Below are 12,512 nucleotides of genomic sequence, written 5' to 3'. Positions count from 1 at the left end.
ACTGCCTTTTACTGTAATTCAACTATTTATTCTGTCATACAGTATTTGAGCACAATAACAACAGTAACAACTATTAAAATAAATGCAAATATTTGTAAAATAAGTGTTTTTGTGAATTTAAATTCTATTTCTGTACATTAACAACAGTGTTTAAAAATAGTATATAAATGTTTATTTACATGCAATTATCAAAAAAACAGGTACTGACCATTACACTTTACAGTGTTTTGACAATGAAAAAATGTTTTTTAAAGTGTAGTGAAGCACGTTCTAGATTCCAAAGATGCACCAGAGAAATAAGTATGCAGCTTTGAACACATAGTATGTTTGCTACTAGAGTCTTGTGGAACATTGAATCAAAACCCCCCCAACAACTCCACTGTGACTCTCTCTCTCTCTCTCTCTCTCTCTCTCTCTCTCTCTCTCTCTCTCTCTCTCTCTGCATGTACAAGCTTTGCACAACTGTCTCTCAGCATCAGGCACAGGGCTGGGAGCGGTTACAAGACAACACGCAGACTTCATCTAACACAGGGTCAAGAAAGATAAAGACAAAAGAGAAAACGGCGAGCGTTTGGTAAACGTGTGGTTATACAAGTACAAGTGAGTGTGAGAGATCCGTCTGTCAGCAAAGATCTGACAACAGTACAACAAGCAAGACTGGAGCAAACATGGCCTAGTTAGCGTCTCTGACGCCTTTTGGGGGAATCTATTCAGATGACTGAACAGAGAAACTCAGACGCTGCCTCGTCCTCTCCCTCTCATACGGCTGTTGTGAATATTCATAACGCTATGCTAAGTGTCAGTTAAAACTAGACCAGCCGACTCGAAAGGGAACACGGGCTGTGTGTCTCAAACCCAGAGAGAAAAGAAGGAGAGAGGGTTTTTTTTCATTCCATGAATAAATGGAGGGAATTCCAGGCGCAGAGTCATATTACAGTGACCTCAATGACCTCCGAGAAGGCTTCTTTCTTTCTCTCTCTCACTCTCTCTCTCTTTTCATCATGCCATTACAAAGCCAGACAGAGGACAGAACACATGGCGGGCACACTTATGCACACACGGAGTGACCAGAAGATTGCATGGCTCTCTCATTGCCAAGGCACCATACATTGAAAAGAACGAGAGAGAGAGAGAGAGAGAGAGAGAGAGAGAGAAAGAGAAAGAAAAGCTTTCTCAGAGATATTCACACCTGTGACCCCGACCTTCATACAGCAAGAAGCAATAAATAATTGATAATACTTTTATATACACATAATAACTAATAATAAATGTACCATTATTTGCCAATAAAGTCTCCTGAACTGACCTACTCATGCTCCACCCACAAGTGTGTCCTTTCTTGGCAACTGTTGCTAGGTTACACAATCTTTTCCCATTGAAAAAGTAAACCAATAAGCCATGAGATGCTGTGTATTACTGTTCCTGCCCAACAAAACCCCTTTCCAGTGATCAAATCACTGAAAAGTACAGCCTCTGTAAGATTATTGCTTTAAAAAAAACTGTGATGACACCATATAATATAATAAAATACATAAATGTTTCACTGACATGAATCAAAGTACAACCACAATGCCACAATGTTGTCCTGCACTGGGTTTAGTATCATAAGGCTAACCAAGAACTTTGGAAGCTTTTAAGACATATTTTAAGAAATATAAACTTTTATATTTTATTATACTTATAACTGCGGTTCACACTTTAAACAAAATGGCTATATATATTTCTTATATATACAAACATATATAAGAAATAAGTTTAAACAAAACAGGGTTTTTATGTAGCTATGTTTAGTACTGTTTCAGTCATTTACTTCACACACTGATGCCGGCTCCCTCTCAGTCAAGCAGACTTCAGGACTGGAATTGTTTGTTTTATCATCAAACTAATATATTTATATTTTTATATTTGGTAATGTTTAATTTCCCATTTAAAATGCTACATTTCAGTGTTGAACTGTCTTGTTGTAGCATTGTCCTAACAGTGTGGCCTTTCACAATATTAATATCATTTTAAATTTATAAGACACAATTCAAATTTTCTATATTTTGAACAAATGTTGTTGTTTTCTTATTATCTTATTGTTTATTGTAGAGTTTTAATTGCCTTTTGCAGAAAAGTGATAATCGTCACCCGCCTTTGGCAGACAAGTGGTAACCACGCTCACCTTGTCCCCTCACTCCTTTGTTTGCATTGAAATGAACCTCCATCTCACGACCTTAAAGTGATAACAATCACTCCTTATCTCAACACCCTACATCTCCTTTCATATCCTCATCATCATCCCCCTTATCCCCTCCTTAACCTCTTCCTCCACCTTCATCTTCCTCCGTCATCCCCTCTTTGCCCTTCCTCAAACTCCTCTTCTCCCCCCCAACAAAGGTTCTCAATGTATATAAGGTCCTCCCAAAATATTCCTTATTAGACTGTTGATTGATCAAGCTGTACTCATACATTATTCTCTGTATATGTAAATAAACTCCAGTTTAAATTTAAAGCCTTTAGAAATGTTTTTTTCTGTCTAAACAAAAATGCAGTTTTTCTTGTATTAGTTGTTACCAAACTGACCCTTCTGGTAACAGAAACTACTACATTAAATGTTTTAAGACTTTCACCAAAAATGACTGAATAACAGGGTTAAACCTGGGTAACAGAGTTGAAGTGAGCAACAGAGTTCAAAAAAAGGTCACATTCCCTATTATTTAGCATGCATGTTGCATGCTACTATTAATAAGCATTAATTTTTCTAGCAATAATTTTGGTAACAGGGTTGGATGGTCAAACTTTATTCATGCAGCCTGATCATTCTTTTTGTGTGTAAATTGAGAAAATAAAATGAGAATATTTATTTGTCTGATGATCATTTTGCAGAAAAAAACATGATGATGCAAATTCCTTTACATATCATAAAAAATGGAATATCCCATGTTTTTACGAGTGGGAACAGCTTTTGGTATCAAGACTACTTTTACGTTTGTGTGATCATTTAAATGCTAATTTTAACAATGTTATTCTAATTTGAAGTATAAATCTCTTCACTTCTCACAGGAATAACTTTTCCCTGTCTAATAAATTGGGTGATTTTATGCGTTTTACACTGAAACTGATATTTTGAAGAGTGTACCTTGGAGAATGTTTGGCTAGCAGGCTCACTTCCTGTCTTGTTAGCAAAAACCTGGCACTGGGGGCTAATTTAACACTGTTTTTAACAATAAAATGAAGCTAAAAAGGCAGCTTTGATAAAAAGCACACATTCCCAGCTTTCAAACTGTACCTCATGACTAGGTGTGATGTGATATTGTGCAGCTGTACTGTTTTATGTGAGACCCTCAGAGCGGCTGTTCACTTAGCAGTGGAGCTAGCCCTCTATAGTGTTCAGTATGCTGCGCAAAAACAATAGATTTCCAAAGCGGCAGCTTTTCAGGGAAAAAGCTCTGCGTGTGGCCTCATCATCATTCAGCTCGGAGGTTTTTCAAGCAGGCGTTTCAGCTCCCAAGGCAGCAAAAACACGCCAGAGGCTAATACAAAAGAGGCAGCAGAAACTTTGTGTTAAAATGGGAAACTGTTCCAAAATGGAGTTGCAAGGTTTTCTCCAAACAATGAGAGCTAAACCATAAATCACGTTCCATCTCAACAGCTTCAGTTCTAAGCCCCACAGAGAAAATAGGCTCCTCAAGATATTTGAATTTTAAACTTGGTATGAGTTTTTTCCTCACAGGAGGCTTCAAAAAATATTGTTAGTGACCCAAAACAGGTCCACACCATCGAAGCTAGACTGTATGTGTTAGCTAATGCAGACTGACATAATGTCCACTCTCATTAACTGAGCGCGCTCCCTTACTGCAGGTGAGTCGTAGCTTGCTTTCTCACTGCTGTCATGTTATCACGGTAACTTACACGAAATGACACAGTTGGAACACTTTATACATGACTCGGCAGAAACTTTGGTGGCTAACAGCTTTGGTGCCTCAACAACATCAGTTGGTCAAACAAAGTGCCCTGTGGCTTAAATCCAGAGTCATCAAATCTGTGGTTTAGTCATTTCACCAACCTGTTATCACTTTCCCTTCCTGCTGCCCACTTTGAATGGCCTAGCTATATTCTTGCTAGTCTATGTCTCATAAGCCAATGTGGTCAAGCTGGTAGACCAGCTAAACCCTCAAACTCACAGGAAAACATACTCTATGTTGGCTAACCCTGCTGAATTCTATGATGGTCTAAGATGGTTTATGCTGGCCTGGTGCTGATTTAGCTGGTCACCCTGCATGTTCATACTGGTTGACCAAACCACCAGCATCCAAAACATAACATCTATGCTGTCTATGCTCTTTTCTAGCAGGAAAGCCAGCTAATTTTCCACTTACCCCAGATGGACCCTACTAAAAAACCCAGCAAAGACTAGCATGGCTAGTCACCAGCATATTTTATGCTTTGGATGCTGATATGCTGGTCAGCAGCAATGGAAGTTAAAAGGCTGGTCACCAGCAAAACCAGCATATGTTGTGTTTTGGATGCTGGCATTGCTGGTCAACAAGCATGGAATTCATACTAGTCTGTGCTGGACTTTTCAGCTGGGCAGTCAATCAGCCAGGACATGTTTGGTGTCCAAATTTTGCTCTTTGGTTTAGTGCTGGAGCTACAAGGCTCAACAATGTTGCTAACAAACAGTAGAAGTGAATATTCATAAAATTCTTTACCTGAAAAATATGCCCAAAACTTTTCAACTTGCTTAAACTGGTCATGCAGACATGTTGATGGTTGGTTTAAGACACAATATGACTTACTGTGATATGCAAAAATGAACAAATTCCACTGTGTAGCTGAATGTTGGGGGCAGCCATTTTAGACAAAAGGTGTTGTTGCTGAAATTCGACTCCCCTTTATGTGCATATGATCATGCAGGCATATGGACACCACAGATTAAGTTCTTGATTTCTGTCATTTACTTTTATAAAACGGTTCATATATGCAAAGTAAGCTGCAAAAACAGCTTGAAGTCTAAACCAACACATTTACATACATCCCCCTATGGGCAGTTTAGCCCCGCCCATTGAAGTTATAAGGAACGTTTCAGCTTGGACTGGTTTTTTTGGGGCATACAACAGGACAGCCAATCAGAACAGAGGTAATTTACAAAAATCACCTTAAAGGCACAGTAACAAAAACAACCTGTTTACTTCTAAAGGATAATCAGAAGTTGGAAATGGTCATGTAGAATGAATTATGACTGGTTTTGGTACATGAAACCACACAGACACTCTAAGTTCTAGTGTTGTAAAACTTCAAGGAAAAAATGAAAAGGAAAATGTAATTTACATATATTAAAAGTGTCAAATCATGAAACCGATACCACCGTTGATTCTAGGAGTGATTCGGTGTTCTGCAAGAGAAAGTCAGGAAAGTCCTGACTGGCCTCAGTAATGGTCACCTCTACGTCATTCTTGGACTGGTAAGTACTGCATGAGATCCATGCTAAATCAGCAGTTTCCTCCAAGCCTCCACCTCAAATAGAGGTTTGCCATTTATCACTTATAAAATGCTAGTGGATGGAGTAATGAAGATTGAGCATGCAGGATTCTGGCTCCATTGACCTGTAACCCAACCTTACCCAATATAACAGTCACATAGTAAAACTGGCCTCAAATTAGCATATAGCGCTAATTCTCACCAAAAGAGATTAGAGCCTGTCTACTAAAGCTGGAGAAATTCAGCTGCATTTGGTAATAAAATTATGCTGCTGCAGTTTCAGCATAATTTAAAGAGCAGCTCAACTCTGTAAGAGCTCTTTGAATCGAAGTCTTGTCTTGAGGCATGAGCATCAGGGATTGGAGGGAAAGGAAATGTTTGGCCACTGGTGCTGCTCAAAGTCTTACTGCCCCCTACTGGTCAACCAAAAGTAGAGTCAGTGGCATTCAAGCTTGAATTAAAGGTGTTCCTGCTGCTTTTGTGTTTGCTTTAATGGCTCAATATTACCAAAGTGCTATTAAACAGTAAATTGTGGTTATAGTCATGACTAGTGACCTGAAACGTTCCGATTTAAGGACAGCAATCCTGCCTGTTAAATGAAACATGCTGCTGCAATCTGTTTTGACAATCCACATCTTCCCCAATTCCAGTCATAGAGAGCTCTGCTGAAAAATGCATGCTGTTTTTCCTAAAAGAGCGCTTTTGTGCGCACGCCTGTGTCTCAGAGTGGGTTCAGATGTTGTAAAGTAGGTTAGGAGACCTGTCGGGGTGTCGTGAGGGGTGTTAGTTGCTCCAGACGAGTCTCTGCCACAGCGGATAACATCTCCACAGCTGAATAATGCAGCAGTGCCATGAGGTCAGACTAGCCAACCGCTGCTGCTGCCAAGGTTTATTTCTCCAATCAAGCACCTGCTCCACCAAATAAATGCAGGTTTTACTCAATATCTGGACACTGGCTCAACTCTTCAGCTCATCGCCACATCCTTTCTGAGCGTCAACAAATGATTTAGGGTAAAATTGTATTTGCAAAATAGTCATAGACCACATATACAGATTATATACTTATACAGGCTGTACAGATTACACAGAAGCCTCAACAACTAATAGCATTTATCAATATTTGTTGTCACTCTTTCCCTTTATTACAGCTTCCATTCCTTTCACAAGACTCACTTTCAGTTTTTTAAAGAAATCTGTGGGGATATTTTTCCACAATTCCAAAGTTCAGTCTTAGAAGTTGGTTGCATTTCTCCATGTAATCCCAAACACATTCAGTCATGTTGAGGTCTGGACTCTGAGGAGGTCAGTCCATTGTTTTGAGAACAGCAGCAGCTTCTTTGATTGATTTTCACATTATTTTCCTTTCCTCAGTGAGGGCTTCTTCACAGCTACACATCCTTTCAGACTCAGTTGTCTTCTCACAGTGGAAGGATGGACAGAAACACCTGTGGATGTTTTCAGAACTGAAGTAAGAGTGGAGCTTGATTTTCTCCTCTCTCTCAAAGATGAAAGCTTTAAGTGCTGATGTACCAGGTGTTGCAGGTGGTTGTTAGGAGTCCCATTTTCTCTGCTTTTAATCATATTGTGATAAAAAGTCAAGCAGCCAGTTTCAGGAAAATAACCACACCACACAATCAAATTATACCACCAAGAGATTTTGTTGATTTTACTTCTTGTTCTTTTCAATAGCAATTTTAAGGCTAAATGACTATTTAATATCAGGCTAGTAGGGGAAACTGGGGTTGCATTTTCTGTTTTTCTCCAAGCTCTGCATATGAGGACAAACTTTGGCTCATGGGGCTGCTGAATGCTTGGCTCACTGCATGAATTAGGGTGTGTTTCATGTGTACTATATGTGTATGAGGGCAAATATGGGCCATATTTTGCAAATGATATGTAAATAAGGCACAAAGTCAAAATAAGGCCAAATTCTGACAGAAGTCCTCAAAACAAACCTGCTGTGAGAACGCCAGTGGCAGTAAAGTAGTCAGAATTATCAGACTAAAAAATGGTAAAGAGGAGATTGTACTACTGTTTGTGGTTGGCAAATTAGCCATCTTGCTAACTTTGAAGTTATCTTGTTGGCTAATTGCAGCTGCACACAAGTCACCCCAATACCACCAACCATGCCAGTTATCTACAGTTTTTTGTTACAGATAATTTTTTTATTCTTTATGATTCCATGTTGAGGTAACTTAGAGGTCTTAGATGTATTTTCATATGGGGAATTTAAGCATACTTTAACAATTTGGAATGATGGTGTTCCTTTCAACTTTGTCGAGATGTTCATTCTGCATTTAATGTATCTAAAAAATGTTTTACACAGTATGTTACACAGTTTATACCCTTTGAATAGTTTTTGGCATCTTCACAATGAGAAATATCTCCAAATAAGACCATGTTTGAAATTATTGCACACATCCATAACAAACACATGGCAAAGGCAATGATTTGTTGTATGTTCTCTGATGCCACCTGCTGTACCAAGACAAAATAACAATTCCAGGCACCATTACTTCCTCTACATCTTCCTTTAAAATTTAGTAAAATTTTACCTACTGAACTTTGACAGGGGCTCAGTTTCATATCATCAATTTCAGTAGAAACTGAAACAGTAAAGCATGATTTGTTGCAATTAGCTGTAAAGCTGAATTCATGACAACTGGAAAGCTTAAAACTTTCCAACTTGGAATCTCCTACTTCCTACCTAAATGTGTTCATGCAGCTTCAGCTGTTTGAAGAAAAAAAATCATTGCTGTAAGTAAGTAAGTTGGTGCTTGTTTGGCAGATGTGTGCATAAATACCTCTTAAAGCACATACCTTAGACATGAAGCACCACATGGCCCTGGCTTGTAACTCACACTCACTCAAGTTTATCAGGCTGGAAGTTCTCCACAAGGGGGAGCTATTAACCAGTAGCTTTTTGTGTGCATCATTTGAATGGAAAAACTTGAAAATAAAGAACAGTTACAGCTGCAGCTACGATAGGAGGAACATTCGTTTGATCATCTAGGTTGGGGATGACGACAGCCAAGAAAGTAGGGGAGCTATGGAAGAGTGGAACAGTGACTAGGCCACTGTGTTAGAGCGCCGAATAACAGAATCACCCTCCCAGTTGGTAAAACCGCTAAAGCTAGTTTCATTTAATACAAGTGACCTTAACTCAGTGTAGCCTTTTTGATCTGTACTTAATAGGGTCCTAGCAGACTAATGCATAAAACCACTTTGCAGCATACTGCATTATACTGTTTTGCTTTGATACATGCTTATCATGGCCTCTGAGTCAATTGCAACTCACTAAAACCAAGCAGGAGCCCCAAACACTAGTCATTTAAGCATTCACTTATTATATACATAATAAGTACATACATGATCAGCACAAACACACTTTAATACAGATGACACCAACAGAATCATAGAGGCAGAAGGAGCATTCATAGACAATACATACATTCTCAAAAAAGGAAAATATATGCTGCCAGTGTTTGCAGCTGAATAACAGTTACTGTACATGAAAATTGTAGTATAGTTCATTTTCCCAAAAGCTACAGTTCTTAAGAGCTGACCCCAGTTACGGTTCTTCCCTGAGGAACTCCCTATAACCAGTATGAATCAGTCAGACACGGCTATTTTCTGCTTTCCAACCAGTCCTGTTGAGAAAAATGACTAAGAAGACGACGATTCTACGGCAGAACTACCTACCAACATGAAGATACACAACGCATTACTATCTTCGCAGAGTATTGCTAACATACTGGATGATACGAACGTTTAATCATATGCTGTGGACTTTCAATGAGGGTCTATGCATTTACCACACTTTACAGCAACAACGCAGATCGATGGTTGAGTAAATTTGGTGAAATGAAGACCGTATCAAATAGTTAACCATTTACTCCAGACACTGACCAATGTGGAACCCATTAAGTCTCTTTTGTGCTCTTTTCTTCATCAAAACAAAGATACATTTTCCTCAAATGACCAGTCTCCTTCCAAAATCAGACCTTCTTCAGAAGGGTGGAAGATCCATCATGGCTGCACAGATCAGCACAGATAAAAGACTGAAGCTAAGCAGAAGTTGCTTCCAGCTGTGTTCCCAAAACTTGAATAGATCACTTGGTTTAAAGATAGAGTGCTGATCTAGCATCAGTTCTCTAGAGTCCACATAATTAAATGGGTTTCATTATGTTTGTCATGGGCTTGGTATAAATTATTGGGGTGTGTGGTTACAGAGGTTTGTAAGGGGGTTGGTATAAAATTTAGGGATGTGGGGTTAATGAAGTTTGTAATTGGATTGGTATAAATTATTGGGGTGTGTGGTTAATAAGGTTTATAATTGGGTTGGTATAAATGTTTGGGGTGTGTGGTTAATGAAGTTTAATGGGGTTGGTATAAATTTTTGGGGTGTGTGGTTAATGAGGTTTATAAGGGGGTTGGTATAAATTTTTGGGGTGTGTGGTTAATGAGGTTTATAAGGGGGTTGATATAAATTTTTGGGGTGTGTGGTTAATGAGGTTTGAAATGGGGTTGGTATAAATTTTTGGGTTGTGTGTGGTTAATGAAGTTTGTAATGGGCTTGGTATAATTTTTGGGGTGTGTGGTTGATGAAGTTTGTAATGGGCTTGGTATAATTTTTGGGGTGTGTGGTTGATGAAGTTTGTAATGGGCTTGGTATAATTTTTGGGGTGTGTGGTTGATGAAGTTTGTAATGGGCTTGGTATAATTTTTGGGGTGTGGAGTTAAAGAGGTTTATAATTGGATTGGTATAATGTTTGGGGTGTGTGGTTAATGAGGTTTGTAAGGGGATTGGTATAATTTTTGGGGTGTGGAGTTAAAGAGGTTTATAATTGGATTGGTATAATGTTTGGGGTGTGTGGTTAATGAGGTTTATAAGGGGGTTGGTACACATTTTTGGGGTGTGGGGTTAACGAGGTTTATAAGGGGGTTGGTATAAATTTTTGGGGTGTGTGGTTAATGAGGTTTATAAGGGGGTTGGTATACATTTTTGGGGTGTGGGGTTAATGAGGTTTGTAATGGGGTTGGCATAATGTTTGGGGTGTGTGGTTAATGAGGTTTATAAGGGGGTTGGTATAAATTTTTGGGGTGTGTGGTTAATGAGGTTTATAAGGGGGTTGCTATAAATTTTTGGGGTGTGTGGTTAATGAGATTTATAAGGGGGTTGGTACACATTTTTGGGGTGTGGGGTTAATGAGGTTTATAAGGGGGTTGGTATACATTTTTGGGGTGTGGGGTTAATGAGGTTTATAAGGGGGTTGGTATAAATTTTTGGGGTGTGGGGTTAATGAGGTTTATAAGGGGGTTGGTATAAATTTTTGGGGTGTGTGGTTAATGAGGTTTATAAGGGGGTTGGTACACATTTTTGGGGTGTGTGGTTAATGAGGTTTGTAATGGGCTTGGTATAATTTTTGGGGTGTGGAGTTAAAGAGGTTTGTAATGGGGTTGGTATAAATTTTTGGGGTGTGGGTTTAATGAGGTTTGTAATGGGGTTGGTATAAATTTTTGGGGTGTGGGGTTAATGAAGTTTGTAATGGGGTTGGTATAAATTTTTGGGGTGTGGTGTTAATGAAGTTTTTAATGGGGTCGGTATAATTTTTGGGGTGTGTGTTTAATGAGGTTTGTAATGGGGTTGGTATAAATTTTTGGGGTGTGGGGTTAATGAAGTTTGTAATGGGCTTGGTATAATTTTTGGGGTGTGGAGTTAAAGAGGTTTGTAATGGGCTTGGTATAATTTTTGGGGTGTGGAGTTAAAGAGGTTTGTAATGGGCTTGGTATAATTTTTGGGGTGTGGGGTTAATGAAGTTTGTAATGGGGTTGGTATAATTTTTGGGGTGTGGGGTTAATGAAGTTTGTAATGGGGTTGGTATAAATTTTTGGGGTGTGGGGTTAATGAGGTTTGTAATGGGGTTGGCATAATGTTTGGGGTGTGTGGTTAATGAGGTTTATAAGGGGGTTGGTATAAATTTTTGGGGTGTGTGGTTAATGAGGTTTATAAGGGGGTTGCTATAAATTTTTGGGGTGTGTGGTTAATGAGATTTATAAGGGGGTTGGTACACATTTTTGGGGTGTGGGGTTAATGAGGTTTATAAGGGGGTTGGTATACATTTTTGGGGTGTGGGGTTTAATGAGGTTTATAAGGGGGTTGGTATAAATTTTTGGGGTGTGGGGTTAATGAGGTTTATAAGGGGGTTGGTATAAATTTTTGGGGTGTGTGGTTAATGAGGTTTATAAGGGGGTTGGTACACATTTTTGGGGTGTGTGGTTAATGAGGTTTGTAATGGGCTTGGTATAATTTTTGGGGTGTGGGGTTAAAGAGGTTTGTAATGGGGTTGGTATAAATTTTTGGGGTGTGGGTTTAATGAGGTTTGTAATGGGGTTGGTATAAATTTTTGGGGTGTGGGGTTAATGAAGTTTGTAATGGGGTTGGTATAAATTTTTGGGGTGTGGTGTTAATGAAGTTTTTAATGGGGTCGGTATAATTTTTGGGGTGTGTGTGTTTAATGAGGTTTGTAATGGGGTTGGTATAATTTTTTGGGGTGTGGGTTAAGAGGTTTGTAATGGGCTTGGTATAATTTTTGGGGTGTGGAGTTAAAGAGGTTTGTAATGGGCTTGGTATAATTTTTGGGGTGTGGGGTTAATGAAGTTTGTAATGGGGTTGGTATAATTTTTGGGGTGTGGGGTTAATGAGGTTTGTAATGGGGTTGGTATAATTTTTGGGGTGTGTGGTTAATGAGGTTTGTAATGGGGTTGGTATAATTTTTGGGGTGTGGGGTTAATGAAGTTTTTAATGGGGTCGGTATAATTTTTGGGGTGTGTGTTTAATGAGGTTTGTAATGGGGTTGGTATAATTTTTGGGGTGTGTGGTTAAAGAGGTTTCTAATGGGGTTGGTATAATTTTTGGGGTGTGGGGTTAATGAAGTTTGTAATGGGGTTGGTATAAATTTTTGGGGTGTGGGGTTAATGAAGTTTTTAATGGGGTCGGTATAATTTTTGGGGTGTGTGTTTAATGTGGTTTGTAATGGGGTTGGTGT

The sequence above is a fragment of the Colossoma macropomum genome, unplaced genomic scaffold (assembly GCF_904425465.1).
Source record: "Colossoma macropomum unplaced genomic scaffold, Colossoma_macropomum, whole genome shotgun sequence".
Classification (NCBI taxonomy): domain Eukaryota; kingdom Metazoa; phylum Chordata; class Actinopteri; order Characiformes; family Serrasalmidae; genus Colossoma; species Colossoma macropomum.
The sequence above is the reverse complement of the archived record's forward strand: the minus strand, read 5'-3'. Positions refer to the sequence as shown.